The sequence below is a fragment of the Carassius gibelio genome, chromosome A9, assembly GCF_023724105.1.
Source record: "Carassius gibelio isolate Cgi1373 ecotype wild population from Czech Republic chromosome A9, carGib1.2-hapl.c, whole genome shotgun sequence".
NCBI lineage: Eukaryota > Metazoa > Chordata > Actinopteri > Cypriniformes > Cyprinidae > Carassius > Carassius gibelio.
This window is the reverse complement of record NC_068379.1, coordinates 2349489-2364298: the sequence shown is the minus strand read 5'-3', so window position 1 is coordinate 2364298 and position 14810 is coordinate 2349489. Positions and strand designations below refer to the sequence as shown.

The following is a 14810-nucleotide window of genomic DNA, read 5'->3' as shown; positions in this document are numbered from 1 at the left end:
TTAGGGTCTCAGGAGTGTTTAGAAGTTAAAAGGTCATAGCAGAGGATGGTTTCGATCCATCGACCTCTGGGTTATGGGCCCAGCACGCTTCCGCTGCGCCACTCTGCTGTAGTGCACCTTGACCGGACTCGAAACCACAATCTCTGGCTTAGGAGGCCAGTGCCTCAGGGCTGTATAGATGTTAACTTTTTGTGCGTATTGTAAAGGCCTCCTGAATAAGATTGAGATTTAAAATGTCTTAGCAGAGGATGGTATCGATCCATCGATCTCTGGGTTATGGGCCCAGCACGCTTCCGCTGCGCCACTCTGCTGTAATCAACCTTGACCGGACTTGAAACCACAATCTCTGGCTTTGGAGGCCAGTGCCTCAGGAGTGTCTAGAAGTTAACTCTTTGTGTGTATTGTAAAGGCATCCTGAGACTCAAAAAGGCTTAGCAGAGGATGGTTTCGATCCTTCGAGCTCTGGGCCCAGCACTCTTCCGCTGAGCCACTGTGCTGTATTCACCCCAGATGGGACTCGAACCCACAATCCCTGGCTTAGGAGGCCAGTGCCTTATCCATTCAGGAGGCCTTTACAATGCACACAAAGAGTCTTCTAGATGACTGAATATTATGAGAGGTCAAATTGGCCGAAGCTTTTCACGACCAGCTTGTGTCTTTTGACGCTTTTTAGGGACTCAGGAGTGTTTAGAAGTTAAAAGGTCATAGCAGAGGATGTTATCGATCCTTCAAACTCTGAGCCAAGCACGCTTCCGCTGGTCCACTCTGCTGTATTCACCCCAGATGGGACTTGAACCCACAATCCCTGGCTTAGGAGGCCAGTGCCTTATCCATTAGGCCACTGGGCCTTGAAAACAGATGCTAACTTGAAACCATCCTCTACTATGACCTTTTAACTTCTAAACACTCCTGAGACCCTAAAAAACGTCAAAAGCAACAAGCTGGTCGTGAAAAGCTGAGGCCAATTTGACCTCTAATAATATTCAGTCATCTAGAAGACTCTTTGTGTGCATTGTAAAGGCATCCTGAATACAGCAGAGTGGCGCAGCGGAAGCGTGCTGGGCCCATAACCCAGAGGTCGATGGATCGAAACCATCCTCTGCTAAGGCATTTTAAATCTCAATCTTAAACTCTGGTATTCACCCCAGATGGGACTCGAACCCACAATCCCTGGCTTAGGAGGCCAGTGCCTTATCCATTAGGCCACTGGGGCTTGAAAACAGATGCTAACTTGCCCTTTTATATCTCAATCTTATTCAGGAGGCCTTTACAATGCACACAAAGAGTCTTCTAGATGACTGAATATTATTAGAGGTCAAATTGGCCTCAGCTTTTCACGACCAGCTTGTTGCTTTTGACGTTTTTTAGGGTCTCAGGAGTGTTTAGAAGTTAAAAGGGCATAGCAGAGGATGGTTTCGATCCATCGACCTCTGGGTTATGGGCCCAGCACGCTTCCGCTGCGCCACTCTGCTGTAGTGCACCTTGACCGGACTCGAAACCACAATCTCTGGCTTAGGAGGCCAGTGCCTCAGGGCTGTATAGATGTTAACTTTTTGTGCGTATTGTAAAGGCCTCCTGAATAAGATTGAGATTTAAAATGTCTTAGCAGAGGATGGTATCGATCCATCGATCTCTGGGTTATGGGCCCAGCACGCTTCCGCTGCGCCACTCTGCTGTAATCAACCTTGACCGGACTTGAAACCACAATCTCTGGCTTTGGAGGCCAGTGCCTCAGGAGTGTCTAGAAGTTAACTCTTTTTGTATATTGTAAAGGCCTCCTGAATAAGATTGAGATTTAAAATGCCTTAGCAGAGGATGGTTTCGATCCATCGACCTCTGGGTTATGGGCCCAGCACGCTTCCGCTGCGCCACTCTGCTGTAATCAACCTTGACCGGACTTGAAACCACAATCTCTGGCTTAGGAGGCCAGTGCCTCAGGAGTGTCTAGAAGTTAACTCTTTGTGTGTATTGTAAAGGCATCCTGAGTTTCAAAAAGGCTTAGCAGAGGATCGTTTCGATCCTTCAACCTCTGGGTTACACACGCTTCCGCTGCTCCACTCTGCTGTATTCACCCCAGATGGGACTCAATCCCACAATCCCTGGCTTAAGAGGCCAGTGCCTTATCCATTAGGCCACTGGGGCTTGAAAACAGATGCTAACTTGCCCTTTTATATCTCAATCTTATTCAGGAGGCCTTTACAATGCACACAAAGAGTCTTCTAGATGACTGAATATTATTAGAGGTCAAATTGGCCTCAGCTTTTCACGACCAGCTTGTGGCTTTTGTTCCTTTTTAGGGACTCAAGAGTGTTTAGAAGTTAAAAGGTCATAGCAGAGGATGGCTTCGATCCATCGACCTCTGGGTTATGGGCCCAGCACGCTTCCGCTGCGCCACTCTGCTGTAATCATCATTGACCGGACTTGAAACCACAATCTCTGGCTTAGGAGGCCAGTGCCTCAGGAGTGTCTAGAAGTTAACTCTTTGTGTGTATTGTAAAGGCATCCTGAGACTCAAAAAGGCTTAGCAGAGGATGGTTTCGATCCTTCAAGCTCTGGGCCCAGCACGCTTCCGCTGAGCCACTGTGCTGTATTCACCCCAGATGGGACTCGAACCCACAATTCCTGGCTTAGGAGGCCAGTGCCTTATCCATTAGGCCACTGGGGCTTGAAAACAGATGCTAACTTGCCCTTTTATATCTCAATCTTATTCAGGAGGCCTTTACAATGCAAACAAAGAGTCTTCTAGATGACTGAAAATTATGAGAGGTCAAATTGGCCTCAGCTTTTCACGACCAGCTTGTTGCTTTTGACGTTTTTTAGGGTCTCAGGAGTGTTTAGAAGTTAAAAGGTCATAGCAGAGGATGGTTTCGATCCATCGACCTCTGGGCCCAGCACGCTTCCGCTGCGCCACTCTTCTGTAATCAACCTTGACCGGACTTGAAACCACAATCTCTGGCTTTGGAGGCCAGTGCCTCAGGAGTGTCTAGAAGTTAACTCTTTTTGTATATTGTAAAGGCCTCCTGAATAAGATTGAGATTTAAAATGCCTTAGCAGAGGATGGTTTCGATCCATCGACCTCTGGGTTATGGGCCCAGCACGCTTCCGCTGCGCCACTCTGCTGTAATCAACCTTGACCGGACTTGAAACCACAATCTCTGGCTTAGGAGGCCAGTGCCTCAGGAGTGTCTAGAAGTTAACTCTTTGTGTGTATTGTAAAGGCATCCTGAGTTTCAAAAAGGCTTAGCAGAGGATCGTTTCGATCCTTCAACCTCTGGGTTACACACGCTTCCGCTGCTCCACTCTGCTGTATTCACCCCAGATGGGACTCAATCCCACAATTCCTGGCTTAAGAGGCCAGTGCCTTATCCATTAGGCCACTGGGGCTTGAAAACAGATGCTAACTTGCCCTTTTATATCTCAATCTTATTCAGGAGGCCTTTACAATGCACACAAAGAGTCTTCTAGATGACTGAATATTATTAGAGGTCAAATTGGCCTCAGCTTTTCACGACCAGCTTGTGGCTTTTGTTCCTTTTTAGGGACTCAAGAGTGTTTAGAAGTTAAAAGGTCATAGCAGAGGATGGTTTCGATCCATCGACCTCTGGGTTATGGGCCCAGCACGCTTCCGCTGCGCCACTCTGCTGTAATCAACCTTGACCGGACTTGAAACCACAATCTCTGGCTTAGGAGGCCAGTGCCTCAGGGCTGTATAGATGTTAACTTTTTGTGCGTATTGTAAAGGCCTCCTGAATAAGATTGAGATGTAAAATGCCTTAGCAGAGGATGGTTTCGATCCATCGACCTCTGGGTTATGGGCCCAGCACGCTTCCGCTGCGCCACTCTGCTGTAATCAACCTTGACCGGACTTTAAACCACAATCTCTGGCTTAGGAGGCCAGTGCCTCAGGGGTGTATAGATGTTAACTTTTTGTGCGTATTGTAAAGGCCTCCTGAATAAGATTGAGATTTAAAATGCCTTAGCAGAGGATGGTTTCGATCCATCGACCTCTGGGTTATGGGCCCAGGACGCTTCCGCTGCGCCACTCTGCTGTAATCATCATTGACCGGACTTGAAACCACAATCTCTGGCTTAGGAGGCCAGTGCCTCAGGAGTGTCTAGAAGTTAACTCTTTGTGTGTATTGTAAAGGCATCCTGAGACTCAAAAAGGCTTAGCAGAGGATGGTTTCGATCCTTCGAGCTCTGGGCCCAGCACGCTTCCGCTGAGCCACTGTGCTGTATTCACCCCAGATGGGACTCGAACCCACAATCCCTGGCTTAGGAGGCCAGTGCCTTATCCATTAGGCCACTGGGGCTTGAAAACAGATGCTAACTTGCCCTTTTATATCTCAATCTTATTCAGGAGGCCTTTACAATGCAAACAAAGAGTCTTCTAGATGACTGAAAATTATGAGAGGTCAAATTGGCCTCAGCTTTTCACGACCAGCTTGTTGCTTTTGACGTTTTTTAGGGTCTCAGGAGTGTTTAGAAGTTAAAAGGTCATAGCAGAGGATGGTTTCGATCCATCGACCTCTGGGTTATGGGCCCAGCACGCTTCCGCTGTGCCACTCTGCTGTAACCAACCTTGACCGGACTTGAAACCACAATCTCTGGCTTTGGAGGCCAGTGCCTCAGGAGTGTCTAGAAGTTAACTCTTTTTGTATATTGTAAAGGCCTCCTGAATAAGATTGAGATTTAAAATGCCTTAGCAGAGGATGGTTTCGATCCATCGACCTCTGGGTTATGGGCCCAGCACGCTTCCGCTGCGCCACTCTGCTGTATTCAGGATGCCTTTACAATGCACACAAAGAGTCTTCTAGATGACTGAATATTATGAGAGGTCAAATTGGCCTCAGCTTTTCACGACCAGCTTGTTGCTTTTGACGTTTTTTAGGGTCTCAGGAGTGTTTAGAAGTTAAAAGGTCATAGCAGAGGATGGTTTCGATCCATCGACCTCTGGGTTATGGGCCCAGCACGCTTCCGCTGCGCCACTCTGCTGTAATCAACCTTGACCGGACTTGAAACCACAATCTCTGGCTTAGGAGGCCAGTGCCTCAGGAGTGTCTAGAAGTTAACTCTTTGTGTGTATTGTAAAGGCATCCTGAGTTTCAAAAAGGCTTAGCAGAGGATCGTTTCGATCCTTCAACCTCTGGGTTACACACGCTTCCGCTGCTCCACTCTGCTGTATTCACCCCAGATGGGACTCAATCCCACAATCCCTGGCTTAAGAGGCCAGTGCCTTATCCATTAGGCCACTGGGGCTTGAAAACAGATGCTAACTTGCCCTTTTATATCTCAATCTTATTCAGGAGGCCTTTACAATGCACACAAAGAGTCTTCTAGATGACTGAATATTATTAGAGGTCAAATTGGCCTCAGCTTTTCACGACCAGCTTGTTGCTTTTGACGTTTTTTAGGGTCTCAGGAGTGTTTAGAAGTTAAAAGGGCATAGCAGAGGATGGTTTCGATCCATCGACCTCTGGGTTATGGGCCCAGCACGCTTCCGCTGCGCCACTCTGCTGTAGTGCACCTTGACCGGACTCGAAACCACAATCTCTGGCTTAGGAGGCCAGTGCCTCAGGGCTGCATAGATGTTAACTTTTTGTGCGTATTGTAAAGGCCTCCTGAATAAGATTGAGATTTAAAATGCCTTAGCAGAGGATGGTTTCGATCCATCGACCTCTGGGTTATGGGCCCAGCACGCTTCCGCTGCGCCACTCTGCTGTATTCAGGAGGCCTTTACAATGCACACAAAGAGTCTTCTAGATGACTGAATATTATGAGAGGTCAAATTGGCCTCAGCTTTTCACGACCAGCTTGTTGCTTTTGACGTTTTTTAGGGTCTCAGGAGTGTTTAGAAGTTAAAAGGTCATAGCAGAGGATGGTTTCGATCCATCGACCTCTGGGTTATGGGCCCAGCACGCGTCCGCTGCGCCACTCTGCTGTAATCAACCTTGACCGGACTTGAAACCACAATCTCTGGCTTAGGAGGCCAGTGCCTCAGGAGTGTCTAGAAGTTAACTCTTTGTGTGTATTGTAAAGGCATCCTGAGTTTCAAAAAGGCTTAGCAGAGGATCGTTTCGATCCTTCAACCTCTGGGTTACACACGCTTCCGCTGCTCCACTCTGCTGTATTCACCCCAGATGGGACTCAATCCCACAATCCCTGGCTTAAGAGGCCAGTGCCTTATCCATTAGGCCACTGGGGCTTGAAAACAGATGCTAACTTGCCCTTTTATATCTCAATCTTATTCAGGAGGCCTTTACAATGCACACAAAGAGTCTTCTAGATGACTGAATATTATTAGAGGTCAAATTGGCCTCAGCTTTTCACGACCAGCTTGTTGCTTTTGACGTTTTTTAGGGTCTCAGGAGTGTTTAGAAGTTAAAAGGTCATAGCAGAGGATGGTTTCGATCCATCGACCTCTGGGTTATGGGCCCAGCACGCTTCCGCTGCGCCACTCTGCTGTAATCAACCTTGACCGGACTTGAAACCACAATCTCTGGCTTAGGAGGCCAGTGGCTCAGGAGTGTCTAGAAGTTAACTCTTTGTGTGTATTGTAAAGGCATCCTGAGTTTCAAAAAGGCTTAGCAGAGGATCGTTTCGATCCTTCAACCTCTGGGTTACACACGCTTCCGCTGCTCCACTCTGCTGTATTCACCCCAGATGGGACTCAATCCCACAATCCCTGGCTTAAGAGGCCAGTGCCTTATCCATTAGGCCACTGGGGCTTGAAAACAGATGCTAACTTGCCCTTTTATATCTCAATCTTATTCAGGAGGCCTTTACAATGCACACAAAGAGTCTTCTAGATGACTGAATATTATGAGAGGTCAAATTGGCCTCAGCTTTTCACGACCAGCTTGTTGCTTTTGACGTTTTTTAGGGTCTCAGGAGTGTTTAGAAGTTAAAAGGGCATAGCAGAGGATGGTTTCGATCCATCGACCTCTGGGTTATGGGCCCAGCACGCTTCCGCTTTTTGCCACTCTGCTGTAGTGCACCTTGACCGGACTCGAAACCACAATCTCTGGCTTAGGAGGCCAGTGCCTCAGGGCTGCATAGATGTTAACTTTTTGTGCGTATTGTAAAGGCCTCCTGAATAAGATTGAGATTTAAAATGCCTTAGCAGAGGATGGTTTCGATCCATCGACCTCTGGGTTATGGGCCCAGCACGCTTCCGCTGCGCCACTCTGCTGTATTCAGGAGGCCTTTACAATGCACACAAAGAGTCTTCTAGATGACTGAATATTATGAGAGGTCAAATTGGCCTCAGCTTTTCACGACCAGCTTGTTGCTTTTGATGTTTTTTAGGGTCTCAGGAGTGTTTAGAAGTTAAAAGGTCATAGCAGAGGATGGTTTCGATCCATCGACCTCTGGGTTATGGGCCCAGCACGCTTCCGCTGCGCCACTCTGCTGTAATCAACCTTGACCGGACTTGAAACCACAATCTCTGGCTTAGGAGGCCAGTGCCTCAGGAGTGTCTAGAAGTTAACTCTTTGTGTGTATTGTAAAGGCATCCTGAGTTTCAAAAAGGCTTAGCAGAGGATCGTTTCGATCCTTCAACCTCTGGGTTACACACGCTTCCGCTGCTCCACTCTGCTGTATTCACCCCAGATGGGACTCAATCCCACAATCCCTGTCTTAAGAGGCCAGTGCCTTATCCATTAGGCCACTGGGGCTTGAAAACAGATGCTAACTTGCCCTTTTATATCTCAATCTTATTCAGGAGGCCTTTACAATGCACACAAAGAGTCTTCTAGATGACTGAATATTATTAGAGGTCAAATTGGCCTCAGCTTTTCACGACCAGCTTGTGGCTTTTGTTCCTTTTTAGGGACTCAAGAGTGTTTAGAAGTTAAAAGGTCATAGCAGAGGATGGTTTCGATCCATCGACCTCTGGGTTATGGGCCCAGCACGCTTCCGCTGCGCCACTCTGCTGTAGTGCACCTTCACCGGACTCGAAACCACAATCTCTTTCTTAGGAGGCCAGTGCCTCAGGGATGTATAGATGTTAACTTTTTGTGCGTATTGTAAAGGGCTCCTGAATAAGATTGAGATTTAAAATGCCTTAGCAGAGGATGGTTTCGATCCATCGACCTCTGGGTTATGGGCCCAGCACGCTTCCGCTGCGCCACTCTGCTGTAATCAACCTTGACCGGACTTGAAACCACAATCTCTGGCTTTGGAGGCCAGTGCCTCAGGAGTGTCTAGAAGTTAACTCTTTTTGTATATTGTAAAGGCCTCCTGAATAAGATTGAGATTTAAAATGCCTTAGCAGAGGATGGTTTCGATCCATCGACCTCTGGGTTATGGGCCCAGCACGCTTCCGCTGCGCCACTCTGCTGTAATCAACCTTGACCGGACTTGAAACCACAGTCTCTGGCTTAGGAGGCCAGTGCCTCAGGAGTGTCTAGAAGTTAACTCTTTGTGTGTATTGTAAAGGCATCCTGAGTTTCAAAAAGGCTTAGCAGAGGATCGTTTCGATCCTTCAACCTCTGGGTTGAGCACGCTTCCGCTGCTCCACTCTGCTGTATTCACCCCAGATGGGACTCGAACCCACAATCCCTGGCTTAGGAGGCCAGTGCCTTATCCATTAGGCCACTGGGGCTTGAAAACAGATGCTAACTTGCCCTTTTATATCTCAATCTTATTCAGGAGGCCTTTACAATGCACACAAAGAGTCTTCTAGATGACTGAATATTATGAGAGGTCAAATTGGCCTCAGCTTTTCACGACCAGCTTGTTGATTTTGACGTTTTTTAGGGTCTCAGGAGTGTTTAGAAGTTAAAAGGGCATAGCAGAGGATGGTTTCGATCCATCGACCTCTGGGTTATGGGCCCAGCACGCTTCCGCTGCGCCACTCTTCTGTAGTGCACCTTGACCGGACTCGAAACCACAATCTCTGGCTTAGGAGGCCAGTGCCTCAGGGCTGTATAGATGTTAACTTTTTGTGCGTATTGTAAAGGCCTCCTGAATAAGATTGAGATTTAAAATGTCTTAGCAGAGGATGGTATCGATCCATCGATCTCTGGGTTATGGGCCCAGCACGCTTCCGCTGCGCCACTCTGCTGTAATCGACCTTGACCGGACTTGAAACCACAATCTCTGGCTTTGGAGGCCAGTGCCCCAGGAGTGTCTAGAAGTTAACTCTTTGTGTGTATTGTAAAGGCATCCTGAGACTCAAAAAGGCTTAGCAGAGGATGGTTTCGATCCTTCGAGCTCTGGGCCCAGCACGCTTCCGCTGAGCTACTGTGCTGTATTCACCCCAGATGGGACTCGAACCCACAATCCCTGGCTTAGGAGGCCAGTGCCTTATCCATTAGGCCACTGGGGCTTGAAAACAGATGCTAACTTGCCCTTTTATATCTCAATCTTATTCAGGAGGCCTTTACAATGCATACAAAGAGTCTTCTAGATGACTGAAAATTATGAGTGGTCAAATTGGCCTCAGCTTTTCACGACCAGCTTGTTGCTTTTGACGTTTTTTAGGGTCTCAGGAGTGTTTAGAAGTTAAAAGGTCATAGCAGAGGATGGTTTCGATCCATCGACCTCTGGGTTATGGGCCCAGCACGCTTCCGCTGCGCCACTCTGCTGTAATCAACCTTGACCGGACTTGAAACCACAATCTCTGGCTTTGGAGGCCAGTGCCTCAGGAGTGTCTAGAAGTTAACTCTTTTTGTACATTGTAAAGGCCTCCTGAATAAGATTGAGATTTAAAATGCCTTAGCAGAGGATGGTTTCGATCCATCGACCTCTGGGTTATGGGCCCAGCACGCTTCCGCTGCGCCACTCTGCTGTATTCAGGAGGCCTTTACAATGCACACAAAGAGTCTTCTAGATGACTGAATATTATGAGAGGTCAAATTGGCCTCAGCTTTTCACGACCAGCTTGTTGCTTTTGACGTTTTTTAGGGTCTCAGGAGTGTTTAGAAGTTAAAAGGTCATAGCAGAGGATGGTTTCGATCCATCGACCTCTGGGTTATGGGCCCAGCACGCTTCCGCTGCGCCACTCTGCTGTAATCAACCTTGACCGGACTTGAAACCACAATCTCTGGCTTAGGAGGCCAGTGCCTCAGGAGTGTCTAGAAGTTAACTCTTTGTGTGTATTGTAAAGGCATCCTGAGTTTCAAAAAGGCTTAGCAGAGGATCGTTTCGATCCTTCAACCTCTGGGTTACACACGCTTCCGCTGGTCCACTCTGCTGTATTCACCCCAGATGGGACTCAATCCCACAATCCCTGGATTAAGAGGCCAGTGCCTTATCCATTAGGCCACTGGGGCTTGAAAACAGATGCTAACTTGCCCTTTTATATCTCAATCTTATTCAGGAGGCCTTTACAATGCACACAAAGAGTCTTCTAGATGACTGAATATTATTAGAGGTCAAATTGGCCTCAGCTTTTCACGACCAGCTTGTGGCTTTTGTTCCTTTTTAGGGACTCAAGAGTGTTTAGAAGTTAAAAGGTCATAGCAGAGGATGGTTTCGATCCATCGACCTCTGGGTTATGGGCCCAGCACGCTTCCGCTGCGCCACTCTGCTGTAGTGCACCTTGACCGGACTCGAAACCACAATCTCTTTCTTAGGAGGCCAGTGCCTCAGGGATGTATAGATGTTAACTTTTTGTGCGTATTGTAAAGGGCTCCTGAATAAGATTGAGATTTAAAATGCCTTAGCAGAGGATGGTTTTGATCCATCGACCTCTGGGTTATGGGCCCAGCACGCTTCCGCTGCGCCACTCTGCTGTAATCAACCTTGACCGGACTTGAAACCACAATCTCTGGCTTTGGAGGCCAGTGCCTCAGGAGTGTCTAGAAGTTAACTCTTTTTGTATATTGTAAAGGCCTCCTGAATAAGATTGAGATTTAAAATGCCTTAGCAGAGGATGGTTTCGATCTATCGACCTCTGGGTTATGGGCCCAGCACGCTTCCGCTGCGCCACTCTGCTGTAATCAACCTTGACCGGACTTGAAACCACAGTCTCTGGCTTAGGAGGCCAGTGCCTCAGGAGTGTCTAGAAGTTAACTCTTTGTGTGTATTGTAAAGGCATCCTGAGTTTCAAAAAGGCTTAGCAGAGGATCGTTTCGATCCTTCAACCTCTGGGTTGAGCACGCTTCCGCTGCTCCACTCTGCTGTATTCACCCCAGATGGGACTCGAACCCACAATCCCTGGCTTAGGAGGCCAGTGCCTTATCCATTAGGCCACTGGGGCTTGAAAACAGATGCTAACCTGCCCTTTTATATCTCAATCTTATTCAGGAGGCCTTTACAATGCACACAAAGAGTCTTCTAGATGACTGAATTTTATGAGAGGTCAAATTGGCCTCAGCTTTTCACGACCAGCTTGTTGCTTTTGACGTTTTTTAGGGTCTCAGGAGTGTTTAGAAGTTAAAAGGGCATAGCAGAGGATGGTTTCGATCCATCGACCTCTGGGTTATGGGCCCAGCACGCTTCCGCTGCGCCACTCTGCTGTAGTGCACCTTGACCGGACTCGAAACCACAATCTCTGGCTTAGGAGGCCAGTGCCTCAGGGCTGTATAGATGTTAACTTTTTGTGCGTATTGTAAAGGCCTCCTGAATAAGATTGAGATTTAAAATGTCTTAGCAGAGGATGGTATCGATCCATCGATCTCTGGGTTATGGGCCCAGCACGCTTCCGCTGCGCCACTCTGCTGTAATCGACCTTGACCGGACTTGAAACCACAATCTCTGGCTTTGGAGGCCAGTGCCTCAGGAGTGTCTAGAAGTTAACTCTTTGTGTGTATTGTAAAGGCATCCTGAGACTCAAAAAGGCTTAGCAGAGGATGGTTTCGATCCTTCGAGCTCTGGGCCCAGCACGCTTCCGCTGATCTAATGTGCTGTATTCACCCCAGATGGGACTCGAACCCACAATCCCTGGCTTAGGAGGCCAGTGCCTTATCCATTAGGCCACTGGGGCTTGAAAACAGATGCTAACTTGCCCTTTTATATCTCAATCTTATTCAGGAGGCCTTTACAATGCACACAAAGAGTCTTCTAGATGACTGAAAATTATGAGAGGTCAAATTGGCCTCAGCTTTTCACGACCAGCTTGTTGCTTTTGACGTTTTTTAGGGTCTCAGGAGTGTTTAGAAGTTAAAAGGTCATAGCAGAGGATGGTTTCGATCCATCGACCTCTGGGTTATGGGCACAGCACGCTTCCGCTGCGCCACTCTGCTGTAATCAACCTTGACCGGACTTTAAACCACAATCTCTGGCTTAGGAGGCCAGTGCCTCAGGGGTGTATAGATGTTAACTTTTTGTGCGTATTTTAAAGGCCTCCTGAATAAGATTGAGATTTAAAATGCCTTAGCAGAGGATGGTTTCGATCCATCGACCTCTGGGTTATGGGCCCAGCACGCTTCCGCTGCGCCACTCTGCTGTAATCATCATTGACCGGACTTGAAACCACAATCTCTGGCTTAGGAGGCCAGTGCCTCAGGAGTGTCTAGAAGTTAACTCTTTGTGTGTATTGTAAAGGCATCCTGAGACTCAAAAAGGCTTAGCAGAGGATGGTTTCGATCCTTCGAGCTCTGGGCCCAGCACGCTTCCGCTGAGCCACTGTGCTGTATTCACCCCAGATGGGACTCGAACCCACAATCCCTTTCTTAGGAGGCCAGTGCCTTATCCATTAGGCCACTGGGGCTTGAAAACAGATGCTAACTTGCCCTTTTATATCTCAATCTTATTCAGGAGGCCTTTACAATGCAAACAAAGAGTCTTCTAGATGACTGAAAATTATGAGAGGTCAAATTGGCCTCAGCTTTTCACGACCAGCTTGTTGCTTTTGACGTTTTTTAGGGTCTCAGGAGTGTTTAGAAGTTAAAAGGTCATAGCAGAGGATGGTTTCGATCCATCGACCTCTGGGTTATGGGCCCAGCACGCTTCCGCTGCGCCACTCTGCTGTAATCAACCTTGACCGGACTTGAAACCACAATCTCTGGCTTTGGAGGCCAGTGCCTCAGGAGTGTCTAGAAGTTAACTCTTTTTGTATATTGTAAAGGCCTCCTGAATAAGATTGAGATTTAAAATGCCTTAGCAGAGGATGGTTTCGATCCATCGACCTCTGGGTTATGGGCCCAGCACGCTTCCGCTGCGCCACTCTGCTGTAATCGACCTTGACCGGACTTGAAACCACAATCTCTGGCTTTGGAGGCCAGTGCCTCAGGAGTGTCTAGAAGTTAACTCTTTGTGTGTATTGTAAAGGCATCCTGAGACTCAAAAAGGCTTAGCAGAGGATGGTTTCGATCCTTCGAGCTCTGGGCCCAGCACGCTTCCGCTGAGCTACTGTGCTGTATTCACCCCAGATGGGACTCGAACCCACAATCCCTGGCTTAGGAGGCCAGTGCCTTATCCATTAGGCCACTGGGGCTTGAAAACAGATGCTAACTTGCCCTTTTATATCTCAATCTTATTCAGGAGGCCTTTACAATGCACACAAAGAGTCTTCTAGATGACTGAAAATTATGAGAGGTCAAATTGGCCTCAGCTTTTCACGACCAGCTTGTTGCTTTTGACGTTTTTTAGGGTCTCAGGAGTGTTTAGAAGTTAAAAGGTCATAGCAGAGGATGGTTTCGATCCATCGACCTCTGGGTTATGGGACCAGCACGCTTCCGCTGCGCCACTCTGCTGTAATCAACCTTGACCGGACTTGAAACCACAATCTCTGGCTTTGGAGGCCAGTGCCTCAGGAGTGTCTAGAAGTTAACTCTTTTTGTATATTGTAAAGGCCTCCTGAATAAGATTGAGATTTAAAATGCCTTAGCAGAGGATGGTTTCGATCCATCGACCTCTGGGTTATGGGCCCAGCACGCTTCCGCTGCGCCACTCTGCTGTATTCAGGAGGCCTTTACAATGCACACAAAGAGTCTTCTAGATGACTGAATATTATGAGAGGTCAAATTGGCCTCAGCTTTTCACGACCAGCTTGTTGCTTTTGACGTTTTTTAGGGTCTCAGGAGTGTTTAGAAGTTAAAAGGTCATAGCAGAGGATGGTTTCGATCCATCGATCTCTGGGTTATGGGCCCAGCACGCTTCCGCTGCGCCACTCTGCTGTAATCAACCTTGACCGGACTTTAAACCACAATCTCTGGCTTAGGAGGCCAGTGCCTCAGGGGTGTATAGATGTTAACTTTTTGTGCGTATTGTAAAGGCCTCCTGAATAAGATTGAGATTTAAAATGCCTTAGCAGAGGATGGTTTCGATCCATCGACCTCTGGGTTATGGGCCCAGCACGCTTCCGCTGCGCCACTCTGCTGTAATGATCATTGACCGGACTTGAAACCACAATCTCTGGCTTAGGAGGCCAGTGCCTCAGGAGTGTCTAGAAGTTAACTCTTTGTGTGTATTGTAAAGGCATCCTGAGACTCAAAAAGGCTTAGCAGAGGATGGTTTCGATCCTTCGAGCTCTGGGCCCAGCACGCTTCCGCTGAGCCACTGTGCTGTATTCACCCCAGATGGGACTCGAACCCACAATCCCTTTCTTAGGAGGCCAGTGCCTTATCCATTAGGCCACTGGGGCTTGAAAACAGATGCTAACTTGCCCTTTTATATCTCAATCTTATTCAGGAGGCCTTTACAATGCAAACAAAGAGTCTTCTAGATGACTGAAAATTATGAGAGGTCAAATTGGCCTCAGCTTTTCACGACCAGCTTGTTGCTTTTGACGTTTTTTAGGGTCTCAGGAGTGTTTAGAAGTTAAAAGGTCATAGCAGAGGATGGTTTCGATCCATCGACCTCTGGGTTATGGGCCCAGCACGCTTCCGCTGCGCCACTCTGCTGTAATCAACCTTGACCGG

General features: G+C 47.8%; 13 non-coding genes across 13 annotated transcripts; all 13 read right to left on the bottom strand.

Moving 5' to 3' along the window:
• Nucleotides 1–775: 775 nt before the first annotated feature.
• On the bottom strand, nt 776–848 carry trnar-ccu (transfer RNA arginine (anticodon CCU)). Its single transcript has one exon. It is a non-coding gene; the product is annotated as a tRNA-Arg (tRNA).
• Nucleotides 849–1140: 292 nt separating this feature from the next.
• Nucleotides 1141–1213, bottom strand: trnar-ccu (transfer RNA arginine (anticodon CCU)). The gene has a single exon. It is a non-coding gene; the product is annotated as a tRNA-Arg (tRNA).
• An 856-nt stretch (nt 1214–2069) lies between these two features.
• Nucleotides 2070–2142, bottom strand: trnak-cuu (transfer RNA lysine (anticodon CUU)). Its single transcript has one exon. It is a non-coding gene; the product is annotated as a tRNA-Lys (tRNA).
• Nucleotides 2143–2592: 450 nt separating this feature from the next.
• Nucleotides 2593–2665, bottom strand: trnar-ccu (transfer RNA arginine (anticodon CCU)). The gene has a single exon. It is a non-coding gene; the product is annotated as a tRNA-Arg (tRNA).
• Nucleotides 2666–4240: 1575 nt separating this feature from the next.
• On the bottom strand, nt 4241–4313 carry trnar-ccu (transfer RNA arginine (anticodon CCU)). Its single transcript has one exon. It is a non-coding gene; the product is annotated as a tRNA-Arg (tRNA).
• Nucleotides 4314–5186: 873 nt separating this feature from the next.
• trnak-cuu (transfer RNA lysine (anticodon CUU)) lies at nt 5187–5259 on the bottom strand. The gene has a single exon. It is a non-coding gene; the product is annotated as a tRNA-Lys (tRNA).
• Nucleotides 5260–6132: 873 nt separating this feature from the next.
• On the bottom strand, nt 6133–6205 carry trnak-cuu (transfer RNA lysine (anticodon CUU)). The gene has a single exon. It is a non-coding gene; the product is annotated as a tRNA-Lys (tRNA).
• Nucleotides 6206–6655: 450 nt separating this feature from the next.
• On the bottom strand, nt 6656–6728 carry trnak-cuu (transfer RNA lysine (anticodon CUU)). The gene has a single exon. It is a non-coding gene; the product is annotated as a tRNA-Lys (tRNA).
• A 1804-nt stretch (nt 6729–8532) lies between these two features.
• On the bottom strand, nt 8533–8605 carry trnar-ccu (transfer RNA arginine (anticodon CCU)). The gene has a single exon. It is a non-coding gene; the product is annotated as a tRNA-Arg (tRNA).
• Nucleotides 8606–9258: 653 nt separating this feature from the next.
• trnar-ccu (transfer RNA arginine (anticodon CCU)) lies at nt 9259–9331 on the bottom strand. The gene has a single exon. It is a non-coding gene; the product is annotated as a tRNA-Arg (tRNA).
• A 1802-nt stretch (nt 9332–11133) lies between these two features.
• Nucleotides 11134–11206, bottom strand: trnar-ccu (transfer RNA arginine (anticodon CCU)). Its single transcript has one exon. It is a non-coding gene; the product is annotated as a tRNA-Arg (tRNA).
• Nucleotides 11207–11859: 653 nt separating this feature from the next.
• Nucleotides 11860–11932, bottom strand: trnar-ccu (transfer RNA arginine (anticodon CCU)). The gene has a single exon. It is a non-coding gene; the product is annotated as a tRNA-Arg (tRNA).
• Nucleotides 11933–13311: 1379 nt separating this feature from the next.
• On the bottom strand, nt 13312–13384 carry trnar-ccu (transfer RNA arginine (anticodon CCU)). The gene has a single exon. It is a non-coding gene; the product is annotated as a tRNA-Arg (tRNA).
• Nucleotides 13385–14810: the final 1426 nt, after the last annotated feature.